The sequence below is a fragment of the Falco naumanni genome, chromosome 8 (genome assembly GCF_017639655.2).
Source record: "Falco naumanni isolate bFalNau1 chromosome 8, bFalNau1.pat, whole genome shotgun sequence".
In the NCBI taxonomy this organism is placed as follows: domain Eukaryota; kingdom Metazoa; phylum Chordata; class Aves; order Falconiformes; family Falconidae; genus Falco; species Falco naumanni.
The window spans coordinates 60,461,296-60,470,210 of NC_054061.1; positions in this window are offsets into that span (position 1 = coordinate 60,461,296).

Here is an 8,915-nt window from a genome sequence, read left to right on the forward strand (position 1 = left end):
TCTGAGCCTATCTATTCATTCAGCATTTTGAAATCCTTGTTCTTGTATATCCTAATTTCTAATCTGCCAAAGATAGAAAAATATAGCTCAACCAAGGTGGGGCTGGCTGACTCTTTTGTGATAAGTCATGCTTTTGCAGCCAGTGGTGATTCTTTGCTTCCTTAAAATTGGCCATTTTTTTGGCATTATGTATAATTTTGGTATTTAATCTTCTCAGAATACAGCAGGGCCTGAAATAGAGAACATAGGCTGAAACATAAAAGGCTTGGATCTGAAATATCTGTATGCCCTTATGAATGTGGCACCTTAAAGGATGAAGTATAGCTGAGGCAGTGCACAGACTGAAGGGACAATACCCCAGTTTTGTCAATCAGTATGAATGAATTTTGCTGAAGCTGTAGCTCATGACTGGCCTGAAGTTTAAATGTTGAGCAATAAATGAAAATTTAGAAAGTATTTTAAAAGAACATGTGAAATAATTGGTTATATGATGCTGAAATACACAGTGGGCAACGATTAAATGTGTCTTGTTAGGTTGTCTTTTCAGGAAATTATTGTTTGCATTTTAGCATCTTCTGATGAGTGTGTCAGATGGTTCATTTTCAGCCCAATTATTTCCAACAATCCTGACCAAAACAGCTAATTTTTGCAAAAGCAAATATTCTGTACTTTCTAGTGATTTTTGTGCATAGTACCAAACTGCTTACTATGTTTTTTAATGGTTTGAGACCTTTGTGCAATGTAAAGATTTTGAACAGTACATTTTGGTGCATTTACAGTTATACAGTCTTACCTTATAATTTTTAAAGATTAAAAAAATAAATCAAACAAACAAAAAAGAAGTCACAAGGAACAATTCCAAAAAGAACAAGTTCAGGCACAATTTACATGAAATATTCTGGCACTTCTCTGCCCATTTCTGACCCAGCCCTCACTGTTGCTTCGGGTAAGTTCTGAGTTTATCTCCGAAGTCAGAGAGTAATTTTGGTTTCTGACATGATAACAAATCTCTCATCAACCAGAGTGGCCATATAGGTGACAAGCTGAACACTTTTGAGGAAAAAAAGGAAAGGGCAACATTCTGTTTCTCTCTAGGTCCCTGTTGCCTGAGCACAGAGCAATTTCCTACCTTTGTCTCCCAGTTGCCAGAGGAGGCTTTGAGATCACACGTTGTCAACAATTGGACCAACACTCCTCAGCCTGAAAGGCAAATGGTTGAAAGAAGCTTTTGTAGTGGTTCATAAAACAATGAGAAGAACAAAAGAGATAAATAAGGAATGGTTCTGAGCTGCCCTGAGCTAGAGGGCATTGAATGAAACTAGCAAGTGGCAGTACTAAACTACACAAACACGTTATTTCTTCACAAAACACCAGATGGTTCAAATTGCCAAGTCCATGGGCCTTGCCATGAGATGCTCTGAATGCTGTTTGTATAGGTTCAGAACACTCCTGGAGGACTCCCGGGGGGGGGGGGGGGGGGGGGGGGGGGGGGGGGGGGAGGGAGGGGGGTGAAGAAAATCACATTTGGAAGCTATTAAACACAAAACACCACTTGTGGCTTAGGAAATCCCCTAGCTGTAAATTGCTAGAAGCAATTTTACTCCAGGAGAGTATCAGTTTGTAATTGCCCTGCTCTAACACTCTTCCCAAAGGATCTGCTGTTGGTCACTGCTCAAACTAGAATCTGGGGCTAAAATGGCCTTTAGTTTGATCCAATATAGGGAAAAAAATATTCTTGTGCTACGTGATACACACTGTATTTTGCAGAAAAATCCCTGATATGCAGTGGTTCATCATTAAAAAAGCAGTGTTAGGTGAACAGTTAACATGTTCAGTGAAGGGAAGAACTTTAGCTACTCAGCAGTGAACCATCAGCCAGACTAATCAACTCTGTGCTAAATTGCAACTGCCTGCTAATTCTGTAGAAACATCTCTGAACATAACACATGTGCTGGACTTATCACTGATTTACAAAGATGTTTTGCCTAGGAGCGTGACAGTTTTCTTATCTGTGACCTAGATTCCCTGTTAGGTTTGTTTCTTCATGAAGCAAGGCCACATTGACAATGCTAGTCTGTGTGTTAGTCTTAAATGGCTAAAAATATTTACAAATCAGGTGATTTCTGTTGTACATCTCTAGGCATCCAGAGCCTAGCTCATTTAAATTTACAAGTGTTAATAACCTTATTGGGCAACTATAGGACTATATGAAAATATAAATAAATGACTTTATTCAATAGCTGTTATAACAAAAAGCATTCAAGATTTTAGATGTCTGTCTGAAGCACAGTGGAACAGTCCCTCTCACTACGGAGTTCTTAAAATTGAAATCAAAGTCACATGACAGCAGATTATTTCAGGGAATACTGGGAGGAAAATAGGGAGAGAATAAATGAAACTATTTATATATTATAGAGGATACATAAGTATATAATGTAGTAACCATTTATCTACGTTCACAGAAGTAAAACATGCACTGAGTTCATTGGTTTTATAGGGCTTTGTGTGTATGACAGATAACAGTGACAAGAGCAAGACCAGGGCATTTAAAAGGTTGCTGTTATTACTGTTATCAGTGGGTTTAGATGGGAATGGCACATAGCACTGTTTTTCATAATTACAGGAATTTGCAGAAATTAGAAGATGTAAAAACAGAGTAAAATTTAAGCTTTTTCTCTTAGAGAAAAGAGGAGAGTCATTTTTAATAATGACTTTGTGTCATCAGCTTAGGACATGAAGAAATAGTTTGCCTGCATAGAAGCCAGCAGCAGATGAAATTGGCCATGGACACGGGGACATCGAGACGCAGACCACATAAATATGCACAGTATGTTATTTCAATTCATTCTAACAGTTGTAATTCAGAAAAGATTTTCTGTTCTTTTAATTTACTGAATTAGATCCATTTCATACTCTTCATACTGGTACAAGACTAAAGGGCTAACAATGATTGGCATTAGTTGTTTTCTTTGTTTCTGACCAAGTCTTTAGTTAAATGATGTGCAGTTGAGACTATGGAAGTTTTAAGCCCCTACAATTTTCATAGTAGAGTAATCCTGCTCCAAAAAGAAGTTAAGCTAGCAGTCAGCCACTCGTATATCTCATACCCTTTGTTTTCTGAGTTAGTTAAGAGTCCTATTCTGTTTTCTTACCAATTAACTGACAGATACATTTTGCTTTAAAACTTTTATCTAATCTGCCTGAGGAGAAGACACTGAATTGACTTTTTTTTTTGTTTATGTCATGCCTGTGTTTTAAAATCAGGTCCATTTCTCTGACAGACTGACATAAGCCTTATGACTAGTTAAGACTGGGCTGTGACAACAGCTGGTTTTTTAGGGAATGGGTTTTGCATAGTCTGACGTTCCCTTCTGGTTACATATTCTCTTCTTCCATTGTCAAGTTGTCATTTCATCGTCACCTCTGTTTTAGAGTTGCTTAAATCTACTCGCAAGTTACCCACATGTACTGTTACGCTGCATGGAGTTAAGCATCAGAAGTGAGACAAGGCACTACCTTCCTTTTTCTGCTATACTGATACTCAGTTTAATGCTTTTCAACATCACCCATTGAATTAGTTCATGTCTTGTTACCCCATTATGGAGATTTGGATACACAAATACCCATGTAGTATGTGTAATAATGTGTATTTACTTTTCCTGATCCATGGGCTATGAGGTGTGAATATGAAGATACACAGTCAAAGTCTGAGTGTGTTTTATAAATATATCTTACATATGAAGTGATCATAAATATATACTGAGATGGTCTCTAATGTAAAACATCCATTTAATAGAGTCAGATTCCTCGATTATCCTTGTGGAGCTCCAACAACGAAAACAACACCAATTCAAGGAGCAGTGCTATCTAGCAAAGCTGAGGTTTATGGTTTTTACTGGCTTCCATGACACAGAGCTTTACAAAAGGTTCAATATAAAATCTCATGCTACCCACGCCATCAGGAAATATGTTTTCCCCTAGGTAGCATCTCACATCCCCTAAGAAAACATGTGGTCTAAGAACTACAATCCTTTTAGACCACATCATGTTGCCTTAAATTCATCAAGAGCAGCCTTAATTTAACTGTTTATATTTATAGGATACATGGGTTTGTAACATAGCCCTATTACTTTGAATCATTGGGTCTTGATTTCTAAATCAACATCTTTTAGAAATCTTTTAAGTTGCTAAGTGTGTTTCTTGCCAAACCAAGCAGCAGCAGCTGCTTCCTTTGTGGTATTCCGTGTTGAAAACCCACCCCTCAGCCTGTATAAAGGACACTTGCACACTGTGCATTATCATCATCCGTAGCTGCTCACAGCTGCAGAACAGCTCCATCTGAGAAGACTGACTTTACATATGCATCTTCCAATCCAGAATCTGTTCCACAGGGCCCAGTGATGGCACAGTAAATAAAAAAAAAAACAACAAACCCACAAAAAAAACCCAAAACCAACAAAAAACAAAACAGGCAGTTGTGTGTTAGGATCTGGAAAAAAAAACCAAAAACCAAACAACAAAAAAACACAAACCCATTCATTGTCTCTGGTGAAGATGATTGTTCTTGCCAGCAGCATATGGTGTTGTAGTTGAATGTCATAAAGTTTGCATGTGAAAAATGCTACCAGACTTTTGTTTTACAGTATTACGTAAAAAAGTAGCAAGCAGGAAGTGGAAATGGTAATGCCATTCACTCTTTCTGAGGCAAATCGTGTGCAGAAGGAGCTCTAGCTTATCCTAGTATTAGCAGCTATTTTCTTGCCCAGTCTTTGAGGAAAGAGCAGCTTGCTGACTGTTGTACCTCGGGGTGTCATTACATTCAGTTTGTATTCCAAGTACTACATAAGCAGTAGAAAGTGGAAGTATTATCAGAGGAACATCCTGGACACAAACGGTTTTTAAGTTTCTCGTATTTGTAAAACTGTGGGCACTCAAAACAAAAATGTTGCACTATTTCCTCAAGAGCCAGGCAGGCCAGGTAGGAAGCAGGTGGGAAGTCTTCAGAGAAACAGAACATCTATGGCACAAAGTCTGACTGAATTAGAGCATATTTACCTAGAAAATGATCATCATTCTTTGAGTATGGTAACACAGTTCACAGCTTTCTGTGGCCTGCTTATGTCCGTCAAGCTTTTGTTGCTTTCACTCAAGTGCCGTGCTTCCACTTCATATAGACAACATAGAGATCTGTGCTGGGCAGAGCCTTCTTCAAATGTTATCCAGCTCACATCAGCACGTGGTAGTGGCTGGAACTACTCAGAAATCAGGGGACACACAAAGATTGAAGGTATTTTATCTAAGAAAATTTCAAATTAATTTAACAATTTTTTTCCATATCACTTTGAATTGAAAATCATCCTAAAGTAAACATTAGCCAATTTCCCAGGAAGGCATATTTATTTTGAGGAGCAAGATATGTACCATGCAAGAAACAGACTTGCATCTACCATGTAACAGTTCCTGAAATGATTAAATCGGTGGATTCTAACCCAGGCCATGAGAACACGACCAGCATCCACCCTGAGTAGTGATGTCGGTTTGAATCCTACAGTTGTTCAAGAGCTCTAGTAAAACAATTAAGCTAAATGTAATGAGACTAATTTGATTTTACACTCCAAATTAAATAGTTTGCAAATCCCTGTAAGGTCTTTGATACTTTTTCATTTTCATCTTATTAATATGCTACAAAGAAGAGGTGCAGAATGAAACATTTTAATAGAATTTGGCAAGTAGTTTAGCAAAGCATTATTTTGACTGGTATTCAGGCGTAACAATACACTAAAAGTCTAGATTTCTAATAAAAGTAGAAAAGTGAAGCAGAGCATTACGTTTTTATGAAATATTATGTGAACCGTTACAAAATGTTATTCAGATCACTGAAAAACTGAAAAAGTTGGTGTGTCATGCTGTTCTCTGTTATTCTATCCCTGGCATATAGGGGGGAAATATTTATTAGGTTTGCTAAATGCTGTAGTCAAAACAGCTCTCCGATTTGGCCTGCCTGTAGACATTGCCTACTAGTCTGGATGCCATCAAATGCTGTGTCAACAGCTCACAGGCCTTCATGGAGAATTATTTCTTTTGATAATTTTCCAAACAAGCTCATCTTGGGTTGGCTATTTAATGAAAAGACAATTCTCTTGAGTATACTCACATAATCTTGGAGACTAGAAGTGGAAAGGGCTTATTAGGTCATCTACTTTACCCATCTGCCAGCGCACGATTGTGCACTGCCGTGCAGTTTTTAATTCTTTGGCTATCAGCATCTTGTGCCATGCCCAAAGCAAAGCAGGATTTATCACTTTAAACAAAAATCCTGTGGAAGAAAGGCCTCTCATCTGCAGATTCTGCATGTCTTGTTCACCCTAGCTAATATAAAAACTAGGAGATTCTGCATGTTCTCCTTTCAGACTGAGATGGCAACCAGAGTTTTTGGTTTAAAAATACATTGGAACTGAAAAAAAAATATTTTTTTAAGCTTATTCTTCAATTGTTCATCAAATTAATTTGCACCAGAATTTTTCGTAGTTCACTCTCTAGGTGGTAGAACAGGGTAAAGGGTAAAATTAGAAATTAGAAAATTAGAAATTAGAAAACACAGTTTTCTCAATATTTTTTTTTTCCAGCAGAGCTTTGCCTTTATTGACATAGCCCCCAGACCAGAGCTTTTCTTGTCTTCAAGAAGTTGAACAATGTGGTGATGAAGCTCTGTGGGCCACCTCCCACACTGTCTCAATCCTGAATTAGCCCTCTTTTCCTGCACAAGGGATGATGCTTTTTAGATTTGGACAGATTTACAATTACTATTTTCCTGTCAGTAGAATCTTAATGACATTTGGCCCTCAAAACCAGGCTCGGGTAAACCCTTCATCAATGTAGCAAAGCACAAGATCTATCAGTTGTATCATAAAATGTAGCAAAGCACAAGATCTATCAGTTGTATCATAAAAATGGTAGTTTGCTCTGCTACTGAAAATCCTTTTGGGCATAAGATTTCTAGGTAATCCAAGATTAATGCCTTTTCCTGGTTAGAGATATATAGTAGGTCCAAAGTTTCTGCTGCTATGCTCACAAAGTTGTAGAGGAAAACCAAATGTTTGGGTGTATCAGTATCTGCACAGATATCCAGGGCCTGCTTTTTCATCTTTCCTGCATCTTTTAAGGAAATTGCAATCAAACTGCAACTGATCTGTTCCAAACAAGAAAAAAACACTAAGTCAGTTCTCTAAATAACTGTTCGATGCCTCTCTTTGGGGATTCTGAGCAACTTTTTAAATTTCAAGACTCACCAAATCAGTTGCCTAACATGTGGACACATACTGTTATTATTAACACCTTGTATCTTGTATTTCTATTCTCATTAAATGTCATGAAAGCCGTGGAGAATAAAGAAAGCCCTGAGGCAAATGCATAATTATATGAAACACAGTTCCAGGACTGAACACAGGTTCTACATAGTTAGAAAACACATTAAATATGAAAAAATATTTGTGCTAAAATATGTTTTACACAGAAGTAATTGTTTGTGACCTATATAAATGCAATTTTAATTCGGGTGCTCACAACCTCTCCCTAACACTAACTTCTAGGTTGTCCTGACTGCTTGGTCTCCATGAAAGCAAGCAGAACAGATTCAACTACAGGAACCAGCAGGTACTTACTTCAAACTACCTTGTTGGCTTTGAAGGACACTTTACCAGAAATTAGGAGACTTAGTTCAAATCATTCCACTGAATCAAAAAAGTAATTTTGAACTTTGACCTTCTAATATATTAGTTATAATCATAAACACATTTTATTTTTATATTTGAAACAGGCCATAAATCTAGGACATCAAACTGCAAATTCTAATCCATTTGTCTCAGGCTCTGGGGAAAGAAGCAGGAGCTCTTCTGGATGTGAGTGCCTTAAAAAGAATACCCTACAGCTGGGGAAAAAAAAAACAAAAAAACCCACCACAACCAAAAGCAACCAACCCCAGAAGTAACCTGTAGTGCTTCATTCTGAACTGATTTATTTTGTTCAGCAGCTGAAACTTGTTTGCCTCACCTTATTTATGACACACATTTAGTAGCCCGTACAATATCAAAAGTTATTGACAGTTTAAGTGTTTTCTAGAAATAAGAAGTGTTCATTTTTTCCCAGGCTTTTACAGATCTTGTTGCTGTTTAATCTAATGTCCACAAACCCATTGTAAACACAGACTGATAAAGTAAACACTCAAGCCTCAGTATCACATAAACAGAACACTAGAGATTCAAAATTTTTTCTAAACAAGTCTTCCCAACTTAATTTACAGCAAACTTTCCATATGTATCAATTTGCATGGGACTTTTTAAACTTTGCATTGCTTTCTTTGGTGAAGTCTATAGCTTTGCTGACTGTAGAGGGGCTTTGAATGGTACTTTCAGTAGGTGTAAATTCAGAAAGTAAAGGGCAATAACAAAATGGGTGTTATTTAATACAGGGGTCAAGAAGAAAATATTTTTCACTTCTTCCAGAAAAAAAAAATGCTTTAAGACAAACTTTTGTGAGAGCTTTTGTATGTTTTTTGTAAAACTTCCATGCTTCTCTGACAGTAAGGCCTCCACAAAAGAGAGGAGTGTTAGTGGGAACTTTTGTAGACATGCAGAAAAAATTGTGTCTAAATAGTGCTCTTTTGCTTAATTTCACAGAAGCTAGGAAAGAAGCCTGGAAAGTCTTTTTTAATGAGCTGGGTAAGGGTACTAAAAAGGGCATTTGATAATTAGCACTCTAGAGGAAGTCAGTGAAACGTTTTACCAGAAAAAAGATGCTTGGCCAGTTGAAGATTATGGTATTAGGGAAGACCAAAGTGATGAAGTATGAAAGCAAAAACTGAGGAGTTATGACTAACTTTATGTCCAGATACTACTATGGGTGTTTTAAGGAAAACA